The sequence below is a fragment of the Zalophus californianus genome, chromosome 13 (genome assembly GCF_009762305.2).
Source record: "Zalophus californianus isolate mZalCal1 chromosome 13, mZalCal1.pri.v2, whole genome shotgun sequence".
Lineage (NCBI taxonomy): Eukaryota > Metazoa > Chordata > Mammalia > Carnivora > Otariidae > Zalophus > Zalophus californianus.
Genome location: NC_045607.1, coordinates 46109799 through 46124373, shown reverse-complemented (window position 1 = coordinate 46124373; position 14575 = coordinate 46109799). Strand labels below are relative to the sequence as shown.

At 37.5% G+C, this 14575-nt stretch overlaps 1 protein-coding gene across 1 annotated transcript in view; it reads right to left on the bottom strand.

Annotated features, from left to right (window-relative positions):
- Positions 1–12164, bottom strand: part of ELAVL2 (ELAV like RNA binding protein 2) — a 163585-nt gene extending 151421 nt beyond the window's left edge. Inside the window, exon 1 of the mRNA XM_027616907.1 lies at positions 12071–12164. The gene's annotated coding sequence lies outside the window, so the exon portion shown is untranslated. The remainder of the gene's footprint in view (positions 1–12070) is intronic.
- Between the last annotated feature and the right edge of the window lie 2411 nt (positions 12165–14575).

The window sequence follows — 14575 nt, the reverse complement described above, 5'->3', positions numbered from 1 at the left end:
AATGGGTTTGTAAAAATTCTGAGCATGCATTCTTTTTATAAATCCGAAAAATAGGTAGTTTTTTGTTTCAGGTCAAAAAAAACACACAAAAACTATGGCTGAAGAGCTCAAGCTTCAGCCCTGTAGTCAGCAGGTGGAAGCTGGTGGTAGATACTGAATGGTGAGGACCAGGGATTGCTTAAAAGACAACTTAGATTCATAGAGAGGACAGATGAACAGCCCTGGAGTTTATAAATAAAATGATATTGACTTACAAAAACAAATCTTGAGATTTAATACATATGAAAAATACATTTATAATAGAGCAAATTGACAGAATTTTCAGAAATTGCTCCACCAGTTTCTTAGAAGAATACAATATAAGATAATAACTATCCTGCCCATTTAGAATTGCCTAATATTCACTATATTCAACAATATCAACTATTTCCTTCACTTAATGCCTATCTATATTATGGCCAAGGGATGTTCTTTTCATTTAATTAATCATTTCTTTTACCCTATTATACCCTTTCCTGCAGTTGCTAGAGAATCTCATAAAATGCACCTTTATTCCCAACTAGCAAAGCCCTTAAAGTGATTTGCTTATATTTCTATGGCATATAAATAAATGAAAACCATAACACAGTAAATAATTATAATGAGATTGAACAAAAACTGGCTTCCTGACAGGTACCATTTAGTGAATTGCTATTTCAATGCCCTAAACAGTCACCTGAGTTAATTCAATTTTCATATTGTTTAATATTTGTCTTTAAAATCACTTTGCAGAGAATGGGAAAGTGGCTCCCAGTCTCAACTCTATAGGATGGTACAGTCTGAACATTCTCATTTATGTAATTTTGCATTGAAAAATATTCTAATATCAGGACCAAGAATCTATCAAGAACTACATGCAGAATTATTTAATTTTAAAGGAATATAATGACCAAACTTGTAGTCTTGGGAGAACTAGAAAAAGAATATATTAAGAAATAATATGAAAATAAGAGAAATTTCTTTTTTAGCATGGCTCTGCTACTGTCATTTAAGCTTTATAAGTTGTGAACATATATTTTTAGATATGAATTATGACCATTTTGAAAAAACATTATTTGTCATAAACAGAGGACATAAAGCACTGCTGCCCTCGATCATGCACTCATTTGACTCATGGCGCAGTCTTGAATAATTTTAAACCAAACATGACTGCGGCAATCAATTTTCGTCCAATTTATTGGGCATGAGTTAAAGCCAATTAAAAAACCATTTTTGGTGCAATTCAAGGGGAAAATGTATAAACCCATGAAAAACAGATTTCAGTCCTAGACATGAGTCATCACTATTCTAAATAATGGTGTCAGTCCCAAATCAGAAAGAACAAATCCTAAAATTGCATATTCCACACTGGAAACGGCATTTCTCAACAATGGTTTTATATAATTTTTAAAAATTTTTAATAAGAAATTCACCTGGAAGGAAGAAGTATGCTCTTCTAACATTGTGTCATTTTTGAATATTTTTTAGCCATGAAATTAAAAGGTAGTTTACAGCAGCTCCTGAGCTTCTGAATTAAGACCTAAAGTAGACAATCGTCTGTGACTTTTATACAAAGAAAGCAAAACAGTTCACCTATAATTTTAAAGAATCTTTTACCTATTAGACCATGTCTCCTCTCGCATGAATATAGTAGCTCTCTTTTAAGGCCATAAAATGAAACAATCCCTGTACACTCTGGATAATCTTAGGATAATCAAAGCAGCAAAATGGGAGCTTCTAGGTTGGAAATTACAGCTATAAAATACAGCCATGCATTTTCAATCTATATAGTTAAAAGACCTTCTCAGGGTTGTAGCGGTTCATAGTATTCAAGCAGACGTGGATTTTGGTTCTGCCTCTCCCATATCCTTGGTATATGACTTTAGGCACACTCCCCCAACCTCTCCAAGCCTCAGATTTCTCATTGGTAAAATGAGTACTACATGAATAAGAGCCACCTTTTAGGGTTATTGTAAGCGCTAAGTGAAAAAGTATTTGTCAAGGGCTTAGGAGAATGCCTGACACAGAGTGAATCTTCAGTGATCGTTAGAACGGGTGAGAGGAAAGCCTGGAGGTTCTCACACATAGCTGTAGATCAAAGCCTCTACCTACCGGGGAGGCCTTTTTCTTTTAAAGTATAGAGGCCTGGTCTGCATCCCAGGACGTCTGCTCAGTAATTCTGAGGTGAGGTCTAAGCCTAGGTGTTTATAAAAACCACCACGGATGATTCTGATGAACCAGTGATTTAAAACAAAACAAAACAAAAAAACAGTACAAATTTTTTAGTTGCTCAGTTAACTTGGAGTTAAAGTGTGGCTTAAACTATTTTAGTGTGGCTCTCTGTTGAGCAGATTAATTACAATAATTGCCAAATTTGTACTTTGTGTTATGCTGGAAGAGATTTAACTGGGAGACTTTTAAAAGATTTGATTTACATTCATACGTCTGTGAGGTCACAGAGTAAGCATGATTTTCCACAATTTCCTGTCATATTGAAGAACAGACGTGTAAGTTGGCCCTGGGAAATTACAGTCATTCCATTGGCAGGGGTATGTTTTTAGTGTTTACTATAGCTTGTAGCTTTTACTTCTATTTAATAAACAGAGAGAGAGAGAAGGCAGGTTTTTTTTTTTTCCAGTTATATTTTCCTGTTGAGTGAGTTCATTTCTAACTGTCCTATTTCAAGATAAGTAAGAAGTTTCCTCAGTGATAGAGATCAAGGAGTGCCACACGGTTAAGAAAAGCAGCTACCAGAAAAATATTCATATTGGCCTGACATGACCACCCTACAAGTTATTCACCATGATTGTTTAACAAAAATGAGGACATTTTCCCTGGGAGTGACTTTTAAGTATTAACTGGGTGGAAAAAAAGGACTCTCCTTAATATTTTCCCATTAGTGGAGAATAATTTATTAGATTAACAACCAGTCACCTTGGAAGGGAAAGAGATATTGTCCTAGGAGACCTTGGGTTTTAACAATATGAGTAAAGGGACAGCACAACCCTAGGGAAACAAAGGATGGCCAGGTCCTAGAGGTATCACGAGAAGGTGATGGAGAGGTGAGAAAACCAATCACAGAGTTTTCACCATTTTTGCCTAGAGCAGCTCTAGGGGCAGCTGGCATATTCTCAGACTTACGACTTTTACAGGCCTTCTCGGCAGGAAGTCAGAGTTATGTAAACCCTGGCATATTTCTGCACAGGAATCCAAGAAAATTCTAATACTGTCCCACTACCAGATAGTTTTTAATTTAGAGAGTTTTTAGAGAGCATGCCATTGATACACCTTCTCCCTGGATCTAAGAATGCAAATTGCATAGTTGACCTAAGATTGAGAAAATACTCATTCCCTGGGAACAATTTTAGCCCAACCCTGGGGTTTGGAAGGGACTCTTACAGTCTAGATGTAATTCCAACATCATGTATTGGCAAGCTATTGGTAGATCCAGGTGTTAAAGTATTGATCAAGGAGTTGGTATACCACAGATTCCAGTTTTAAAACTGTGAATCTCTGTTTCTCTTATATAAAATGAAATGATACTTTTTAGTATTCTTCCTTTATGAGGTTATTGTGAAGCCAAAATAAAATTACATATATGAAAACTGGAACATTTTTTATTGTCAAGGCATAAGAATTGAGAGGAAAATATTTTTTAATGTACAGAACTTTCTAGCAAATTATCGGAAATCCTTTAAGGAACATATTTCCTTTTTCTTATTAAGGAAACGGTTTTCCCCTCTTTTTCTTTTTCTTTTTTTTAAAGATTTTATTTATTTATTTGACAGAGAGAGAGAGAGACAGTGAGAGAGGGAACACAAGCTGGGGGAGTGGGAGAGGGAGAAGCAGACTCCCCGCTGAGCAGGGAGCCCAATGCAGGGCTCGATCCCAGGACCCCGGGATCATGACCTGAGCCGAAGGCAGCCGCCCAATGACTGAGCCACCCAGGCGCCCCTTTCCCCCCCTTTCAATATGATTCCACAAAGTTTCAAAATCAGGTTGCAAAATAACAACTCTATGTTAAAACTTCAAAAAGTGAAATTGCCTGAAACTTGCAGAACTATTATGGAACATGAAAATGAAAATCTATAAAAAATAAAAATAAAAATAAAACCTTCCATTTTGTTTATGAAAACAATGTTTTATCTAAGTCTACCCTTAGACAATTGGTTTCTAAAACTCTAGAGGAGAGAGCTCTTTCAGAATTTTTCATTTAACCAGCAGAGAACTGCTTTCTCACAGCTGGAAGCTTAAACAGCTGGTGACTCTGGATACTTTTCTATTTCCCTGGGTAACAGTTCAAGGACCCTCACTGTGCCATCAGGACATCCAGCATGTATGTGGTCAGGAACATGTTCCAATACAAGTCAATTCCAAAGCCACCCCTCCACACACCCCCCAAGACTAGGGAACAGATAACTCAGAGTCCCATGTCACCTGAATGGGAAGATACTCTATCTGTTGAGGAAAATCAGCCTTCATAAGAATCTGCTTTCTGACCCATGATCAGATCACAAGGCTTATATGACCATAAGGATTCTTTGAAGGACTTCTGATGTCAGTCTCAGGATTTGGTATTTAGAACTTATCAATATTCCCCCTCCCTTTTTTTCTTTTTTACATTATATAGGAAATTTCGCTTTCATTTTGGATGCATTTCTGAGTCTTTCTTAGTAGAAAGCTACATAGCTAACTTCATTTTTAACTTACAGGAAGAACAAGCAAAAACATAATTCAGCATAGCTGTCACTGCGGTACTATTTATTGTATCCACTAGAGGACTCCTCTCAGAATGGCTCAAAATATCTCCCCTCTCATTCCCTGTGGCCTCTGGCATTTGATGCTCAACTAACTCTTGAGTTGGGCCACTGGCTACATATCAGTGTTAGAATGAAAACAATTCCCCCTACTTTACACCTCCTGCTAGTTCAATAAAGTGATGTTTAAATAACTGAACTGGCTTCAGTGAACTGTACTTGCCATTTTTTCCTGCTTCTTAGCTAGATAAAATGGAGATAATTATGAAGTGGATGAGCAGGTTTAATGAAAGCCAGTTTCTTTTGGTATACTCCTGAAGCAGCAATCATCATCTGTTTGGCTTTTGAAGAGCAACAATTATAATCACTTAAACCCCCAAGGGGAACAAAAATAGAATTTACATTAGCATATAAAATATACAGCTGGATTGGGCAAGCCTATAAAATTCTGGGGAAATCATTCTAATCTGAATGCTATTCAAACTCACAAGTAAAATGAGTTCAAGAGTATTTTACATGCTTCCTTCCTATAACATAATACATATAACAATGTTGAGAGGATTTTCCTAAAAATGAACACAAGGAAGTAAATTGTTGCCAGGAGAGAATCCCAGCGAGAATGGGATAAACTGCATTGTCAAGATATCAGAAAGCAAAATGCATAATGATATTCACATGAAGTACTAATCACTCTGAAGTGAAGATTTTTCATGCAATTGGGAGTTTAAGAAAGAAAAATAGGGTGGTTTCAGTCTGATCAATGATGAAACTTAATCCTAAGTAAAGAAAATTTCAGATTAATAGTACTTCCCTCCTCTGCTGTAAATGTGAAAGCAACACAAAGGAAAGTGAAATCACTTAAGTTGATGCCCTATTGTTACAAAGCAGAACTCCTTTTTCTATTTTAAAACATTTTCATATCATTTCCTCTCAAATAACCTCTTTCTTACACCTCCTTTTCTAATTCTAGCCCAGATCACAGGCAATCTCCCTCACCATTTATGTTATTTAATTACTTTTGCTTTTGCGTGCCTTTCACGGTTTGCAATATACTTCTTTTTTTTCCCCCCTTTGGTAGAGCATAGAAGAATAAAAATGGAGCCTGTGCTTTATCCATTATGCTACTAGCAACAAAACACTAACATAATCAATATATTAAAGGCTTGCCTGGCTGTGCACATTTGTCAAAGGCAGTGTATCTGAGAAATTACACTAATGAATCTTAAAAAATTCAGCATCCTACACAGAAAACTTGTTCTCCCTTATCTTAAGTACATATCAAAATGTAAAAACTAGAAAAATATATACTGCATCTTTCTTTATACTATTTGGAGGTCCAGTATTTCATTTTTTTAATGAAAAAAAAAGTCAGTGTGAAAACTTCACCTCCATTGAGAAGCACTTCCTGAATACCCTCCCTAAAGCCAACTGCAGGCAAATTGGTGCTAGTTTCTTCTGCACTGCTAAAAGCACTTTGTACATAGCTCGGATAGCAATGATCTCACTCCATTATAATCGTTTGTTGACATGTCTGTCTCCGACACTGACTGTGCATTGCTTGATAGCAAAGCCATCTCTCCCAGTGGGGTATTCCCCGGCTCCAGCACTCTGCCTAAAACCTAGTAAGCGTGCAATAATGTTTGTTGGGTAATATATACCACTAATTTGTATTCTAAGACACACCAAAATGTTATGGTGTCTCTGATAAGAACTAAACATATTAAATACCATCTCTGCCATAACACCAAATTTAACGGTGGTAAATTAAGCACTGAGAAATTAGAAAATCGGAAGTCTAGATTTCTATAGCAATCTTCACTCTCATTATCCTTAACAAAGGAGAGTGGTGATTTTTTAGATTTTATTAAATATTTATAATGTGTCCCGTGGTTAATTATTTTTATTGGAAACACTCAAAAAGCTGAGTTCTCAGTTCTTAATAGTAATGACCTCAGATTTCATTAACTGTATATTTCTATTTAAAAAAAAATCCATTAAAACACTGTCTTCTCAACCTCTGTCAATGTCTGTCAGGTGTGGTGGTATCTAGCTTGTATTATTTTGCCCTTTCCTGTAAACCCTTCATGCTCTGAGAAGCTTTGAAAATCCATAACATACTTTACTTTAAACACAAAATGTAATAATTTCATGTTTAAAAGAATTTAAAGGGATTATTGAGGTACAAAGCTTGAAGGATTCCAGAATCTACATAGGAACAATCTTAAGCTACTTCCATTCTTTTTCTAATTTAAACATAGTCCACACCTCCTAATTTTTCAAGTGAAATTAACATTTTGTATGAAGTTATGGGAAAGCAATAGTGGAGATATAGAAGAGAATAGACTCCACAGGCCTATCCTAAAATACTCTTAGATTTTTAGTTAATAATAAATATAGTTAATGTACCCTTCATTAGATAAAATTCAGTTTTGTGGCATTTATCATCCCATAAGTTTAAAACTGAAAAACTGCTTTAATAAGTTTGCTCTTTTGCTTCATACTAACAAAACCACAACTTTTTGTATATGTGTATTTACACTTATTTATTATTTATATATAGACCTGTGCACTCTGATGAATTTGAAGGGAAAGAAAATTGTCTTGATCAGTTCTATGATTTTAGTACATGGTAATGTAATGTGAATTTTCAAATCAAGGATAAAACAAAGTTATACTAACATTTTATTAACTATGATAAAAACTGAGATTGAATTTTATTTAAAATGAGGCAAGTAACCAGAATTAGTTTTTAGAGGGTGAAAATCCAAGAGTCTGTCAAGGCGTGGTCTCCAAGATCAAAGTGAAGTTGAGCTGAGTTATATGTGACCCACAGCTAGAATATTGCCAGTTTGAAACACTCAAGCCCCACAGTTCTGATTGTAACATGGTTCTTAAAAATCGAAAGTTATCAGACTTTTAAAAAAAGCTACTGGCACTCTCATAGTAATTGGGGTTTAAACATGATAGATCTATGAGGTGCCTGGCAAGCTCAGTCAATAGGGTGTGTTACTCTTGATCTCGGAGTTGTGAGTTTGAGTCCCATATTGGGTGCGGAGATTACTTAAAAAATAAAAATAAAATCTTTAATGAAAATAAAAATAAACAGATCTGGATGATTTCACTTTATAAAAAGCTGACACAAAACAGATCAATTTCTAAAAAGTTCTTCCCTTGACAAGAACATAAATTCAAATGCTCTTTTAACATGTGAGCTCTGTGGATTTTAAAAAAGTAACCCAATTAAAAAAAATGTTTACACAAAACAACTCAGGAGACCATTTACTGCATGACATGCAGACAGAATTATTCTGAATGCCTTCATTTCTTCTCAGGTGAAAGTGAAAAATGGAGCAATTTTCTGTTGAATGGAAATGATGTCCTTAAACTTTTTTTCACTGGTACTTAAGGGAACTTGAATGGATTATCTCCATAAAATCTTAACATCTCCATTTTTGCAGATTCAAGTTAATAAATAAGCAAACCAGAGCAGATGCAATATCCATGTCCCAATCTCTCAGGTTTAAGGATTTCATAAATAAAAAAAGAGCACAATTAGAGCTTCTTAAGGGATGGAATCTTTTTATAATATTTGAGAGTCTAAAATCTTTCATATTTAAAAAGGAATCAAATAATGGGATCTCATTTGAAAATTCTGTTTTCTACATCACTTTCTATATGCCTCTTTAGTTAACTAAATGAGGGCAGTTTAAAAATTCACAAAATAATTACAGTGGAAGTTAATTGATTTTAGGTATATCAAGGTAAACTAACTTAAAAAACACATAGTATGGCAAAAAATCATTAAATGACTTGTTACCTATCAAATCATATAACATTTCACTACTTAGGCAAATATTATAATCAAAATTTTAAAGTCTTTAAAATGAAAAATTAAATAGCATTTTAAGTTGGTAAAATTTAAAAAAAAAATCACTCTGCTTATTTGATTTTAAGTCCCCTTTTAAGGAAAACTAGGTTTGCAGTTTGGTTTTCCTTTTAGTAAGTAGGCATTGTTGGTGCTTATTTGAAAATACTTTTGTCATTATAATTGATTTAATCTTCCTCTCCTTTTGTTTGTTTTTGGGGTGGGATGGAGAATGCAATAAATTCTCCATTGTCCCAAGAGAGAAACAACCAGCAAGATTAGCCTAATGTATCTAAACCCAATTTGGGAGTTAAAATTAGGAATATTTCACTAAGCTTTATTTCTTCAAAAATGTTTTATCAAAGAAAGTGCCAAGATTAAGGGCAATCATTCCTATCTTGGGAATTTGTGAGGTCATGTGGGTTTTACGTGGAGGGTCTCTTTAAATTTGGAAAATTATCTCACATTTTCTATTATTTGATTTTCATTTTGTTTGATTTTAGATCAAGTTTCGATAGATCTGATTCAAATGCTCAATAAGCTGTCTGACCTTACTTTACTTAGCTGCTAGGTCTAACAGAACCTACCTCCTAGAGTGTTTTGAAGATTAACTGAGATAATATATGGAAAGCACTCACATACGAGTGGATTCATGCCTGGATCATGGCAGGTAGACATCAAATGTTAACTATTAAAGTTAACTTCTTAGCTGTCTTAGATTGTGTACTTGATAAAAAAATATATATTATGTTTAATACTAATTAGAAGTAAGAAATGAAGGTTATTTTTGAATTGTTAAAATCATAATATCACTTCAGCAATTCCTCTTTTGCTTGTTTGCTTGCAAGCACATTTCACATCCTAAATATGGTACAAGGGGTAAAATGTTCAGTATAACATTAGATGTCCCTGGCTGCCACCCACCTGCAATCCCTACATCTGTCTCATCTATCTTGCTCCTTTATGTATGACACTTATTTACATAAAGTGAGTCAATGTTATGGGAAGCGATGAATATTTCTATGAGAATACTGCTTAATTGAAAACACTTAGAATTTTGTTCTTATGAACATTATAAGCTTTCTGTTTTTGTAAAATTTATTCTAATGAACTGAGGTTTAGGGAAAATATCAGAACATGGCCACTGTATTTCTAATGTGCTAATGACATATAATTAGAACATGGAGGAAAGAAATGATTATAGTATTACATTCTGATATAAAGAAACTTCCATATTGAGAAAATTTAGTAAATCTAAAATGGCCACAGAATTGTCGTATTAGTGAGGGAAAGTGCCAGGAATACATGGCATTAAATAATCTAAGTTTATAAGATATTAAACTATATGCACCATTATTATCACTTAGACAACTTTAAATTACCCAACTTATTTTAAATAATAATTTTTGTGAATGTCTTCAAGTGAAACAGTATTTTCAATGTGTAGATAGAAAGTGATAGTAAAGTTGAGGGCTTAGTTGAGATTATGAGTATTATAAAATAATTCCAATTAAAGGTGTTTTTCCCAAAGTATCCAAGTAATCTAACTTTGCATATATACAGGCCATAAACTTACTTGCAAATATCTGTACAGCAGTAGTAGTGAATTCTTACTTTGTTTATATTCCTTACATAAATACAGTTTTAGATGTTCATTAAAAAAAAAAACCCAGGCAGTACCAGTATAGATCAAGATTAATTACAAAATTAAATGGGTATGACAGTTGACTAGAATGGTCCAAAATAAATTATAGACTTAAAAATATTGTTGGTTAACTATCTATAGTCCAAGAATATCAGTACAAAAGAAAACTTCCCAATTGAAACTCTTGCTACTACAAATATATAAAATACTATATCTAATTTAAACTCTTCTAACATTTTTTTCAAAGTTTCACTCAATTGATTCTGCTAGTACCAACAGACGAGTAGTTTAGTTAGCCATTTGGGTATAAACTCTCAAACAGAAAACTGTTTTAAAGAAGGTGATCACAAATAGCAAGACTAAAAGCAACAGTGGTGATTTGGGAAGCCAACTGCATAAGGTGTCACTTTCCTTTGATAGTTACTGATAAATTACATCAACTTCGTGAAGAAGAGACCAAAAATAAGTCAGTTGTTAAAATAACTTATTAAACTATATGCCCAGTAAAATTCATGAATTTTGTTGCAATGTAATCAGTTTAAAAAGTTATTTTCTTTGTTTTTTTATGATCAGAGGAAGTTTCTAATAACGTAAAGCTATTTTAGAATAGGTCTTGAAAACTGTAAGCATACGCAATTATACCTGCACACATAATTATCAAAAATAATGATAATCAAGAATGGTTTCAACAAAACATGAATACAGTTCCTTTCAAGGGGCATTTTTGTTTCCATTCCATCCTTCAAATGAGAAAACTCAGATGGCCTTGCCTCACCGGAGAATGTGCAGGTCCGTTCCAGTATAGGGCATCCCAGTCATCTCCAGGACAACAGCCCTTGACAAATTAAAAGTCACCCAGCTTCAAAAACAGAAAAAGTCAAGAGTACCGAGCACTGTTAATGTTTTTTTGTTTGTTGGTTTAAGTCAGAGCTGGCCAAACAATTCAGAGTTTTCCAGAGGAAAGGTTGAATCTTTTACCAAACTTGAAATGGTTAAGTATACCACAAATATTAAGTTGGATAGCTATTCTCAGAAAGTGAATGAGATAAAGGGGCAAAACTCAGAAATCCTTTGGAACACACCTCCCATTTTAAAACAAGAAAAAGGGATTAGGAGAGGAGGTTGGGGAAGGACCCTTAAATAAATCTGTAGTCTTTAAAAGGAGAGCAAGAGAAGGTAGAGGTGGGAAGTAGGGTGGTAAGCAATTCTTTTCTCCAGCCTCAAACCTCTTTTTAAAACTACAACTTTCCAAATGTATTATCACCTGTGTTTAGAATTTGTCTAAGAATGATGGCTTCTAATGTTGCTACCTGACAAGTGTGAGGATGAAAGGAGGAGGTCTATCAGTACAGGTGAGGGCACAGAGATAGTTGTAGTGACTGAGGATAACCCCATTGTTCTTCTCCTTAAGGATTTGGATCAGTAATGACCCGGCTACTGTGCTGAGTTCAGGAAGTCAGAGCTGCACGTTCTTTTAGAAACCAGACAATAACCTTGTTCCCTTGCCTCCCTCCCTGGCACCTCCACCCAGCAGACTGCCAACTCTCACCCACTTTAAATACATCAAGCCCACTACCATCCCAAGAGTATCAACCAGATAAATGCGGAACATGTCTACTGACCACAGTTAAAAGAAAAACAAAATTAGAACTACTGTTTTTTGTTTGTTTCACCGCCCCCTCTTCCCAGCCCCCAGCCCTTTGTGTGTGATGATTCTCCTTCAAACCACCCACAGACCGATCATACGAGAAGAAATGGTAATTTTTGGTTTAAAAGTTCACTTACCACGGCAACCTCATATTGCTTTGTCATGCTTTTTGCACTTAATTTTTCAAAACTGCTTGTGCAGGGCGCAGAACTGGGAAGGCAGGACTAGAGTATCTCTAGTAATCACAACAAAAAGGAGAAAACATTCACCAATCAGAATGACATATAAATGCACAAACCTCAGAGCAAGCCGCACGGTTCACACCACAGGAGGGAGAGGGTGGGGGTGGGCAAAGCCAAGCTAACAAAACAAAAGGTAAGGGGGAGAGTTGAGTGGTTGGAGGGCAAATTGATCCAAGCCGTCTTTGGGCTGAGGACTGGCTTAAAACTACCACCACCATTACCCGCCCCCCGCCCGCTCCCAGCACCCCAGCGATTACCCGGGTGACTTGGACTTGCCTCCAGCCAGCTCAACTGCAGGAGAGGAATGCCCCATCTAAGTTCACTAGCCCTGTCACAGTCTTCCACTGCCTGATGGGTTCGTGCAGGAGAACACTTCCAGAGGCGTCCATCCACTTGAGGTCTGGGTTTGGCTGCTGCTGCGGGGCTGCCGAGAGCAGCTGCTAGGATCGTTGCCGTCGCGTTCCTGCCTCATTCGCGCTGCACAATAGTCCCGGCTGGGTGCACCTCATTAAGCCAGCCCGAGAGCCCCAGGAGCAGGGCAAGCCGTGTGACAGCGCTGCCCCTTTGTAATGACTGTGTGATGGATGCAACCGAAGGGTGGGGTCTGGGTGGGTCAAAACTGTTAATGACAGTATGTATCATTCTGTCTGTCCTCCGGGAGAGGGAAGCCCCCTGCCCCTGCCCTCCCCCTAGGTCTCTCTCTCTCTCATTCTCTCTCTCTCTCTCTCTCTCTCTCTCTCTCTCTCTCTCTCTCTCTCCTTCCTCTTTCCTCACCTCCCTATAGCATTTTCTGCAGTCAGCGTTCAAAAAAAGTATGAAAACCATCGGGTCATTTCTATCATGGTGACAGCGATTTTATCCAAACACTTAAGAAAACAAGATCCTGAAGTCGAGAATACCGGTGCGGGAAGGGCAAGAAGAGCGAGCGGGGTGGGTGCGGGAGCGAGCGGGATATTAACTGGCGGATAGTTTGCAACTGAGTCAACTCGCACCACCAACTCCGCCCGGCTCCGGGAGGCGCGGGACAGCACTTCCGCGCGCACCGCGTTGCTCTCGAGGCCAGGGACTGTCTGGGGGCGGAAAGCAGGGCGAGGAGAGGGAAATAAAACCAACCCAAGAGGCCCCGGGCTGGGGAGGAGACTGCAGGAAGGGTCTTGCACTCTCACCGCGCGCAGCCTGTGGGAGAAGAATCCGGCACCCAGACCGAAAGCCCAGCCGGACGGGGAGGAGCTGCCAGGGTGCTGGAATGAGTTGCGGGGTCCGACATGGCCGGGTCGGGCGATGGGTTCTGTCCTGGACTGGTGGGTATTCCTAGAGCCAACGCCCCCCCTTCCCCTTCACAGTTCCGGGCTCCTCCTGTGCCGGGGAGCACCGCCCCTGCAGGTGCGCAGCGAAGTCACGGTCTCCGGGACTCGACCCCCGACCTCTCCCTCACGCCCGCCTACGGACCTGACACCCCTTCCCGCCTCACTCCTTTCTCGGTCTCGCCCCGGCTGTCCCCCCCCCCCCCCCCCCCCCGGAAGGCAGAAAGCACTAAAAACGGCTCTACTTTTGCCCACTTTGTGGAGTCTTGGATCTTAGCTTCCCTTACTCCCTCTTGTCCTTTTGAAAACATCCACGGATACTTTTTTTTTCCTTTCAATTTTGTTAATGGTCAGAAGAATCTAGTTCACAGGCACTGATTTTTCAAGTACAGGAAAGTCTCACAGGGCTTTAATTTCCCCACGTGGACAAACAGGCTATTATTTTACAAGTCAACTTTCTATTTCCAACTTATTGTGAGGCTGTATATTCTTGATGTGCCTACAAAGCACCTGTTCCAAACAACTTGAGCGATTTCTCCAGAACCGCGTGGCTATTTACGTTGATTAGAGTTTAGGAAGCACCATGTCTCTGACACTATGTAATCAACTCCTCTCTTTTCATCACTGATGCCTTTTAGCAGCTAGAAGAAAGAAATAAGCAGAGACAAAACAGGACATTTATGTCTAATGAAACATCTCTCTCTTTTTATGTCAGCTATTTATTAATCACTTAAAATTTGTATATATAGGTTGTGCAGCCTGTTCTAGGCTATGGGAGTTCCTTCAGAAAGATTTTTATGACCCTCCTAAAAAGCTTCTGCTATCTGGGTAAGGTAAAAGAATCGGAGGCTCTTAATTGCTTCTAATAAGAAACCACTTTGAGCAGATGGGAAGGAAAGATCTTGTCAGAAGACTTTGAGCATAGGAAAAGAAGGGTGTGGTGTTGATTTTTCAGGGTTCCCTCAGGTTTTATAAACCTTCAATGTCACAGAAAACGTCCTCTTTTTTTAACCAGTTACTTTTCACAACTTTTTACAATTCTATGATTTGAAGGTAGTACCAGACTTATGTTCCCGTTTTTTCCATAATTAAGTAA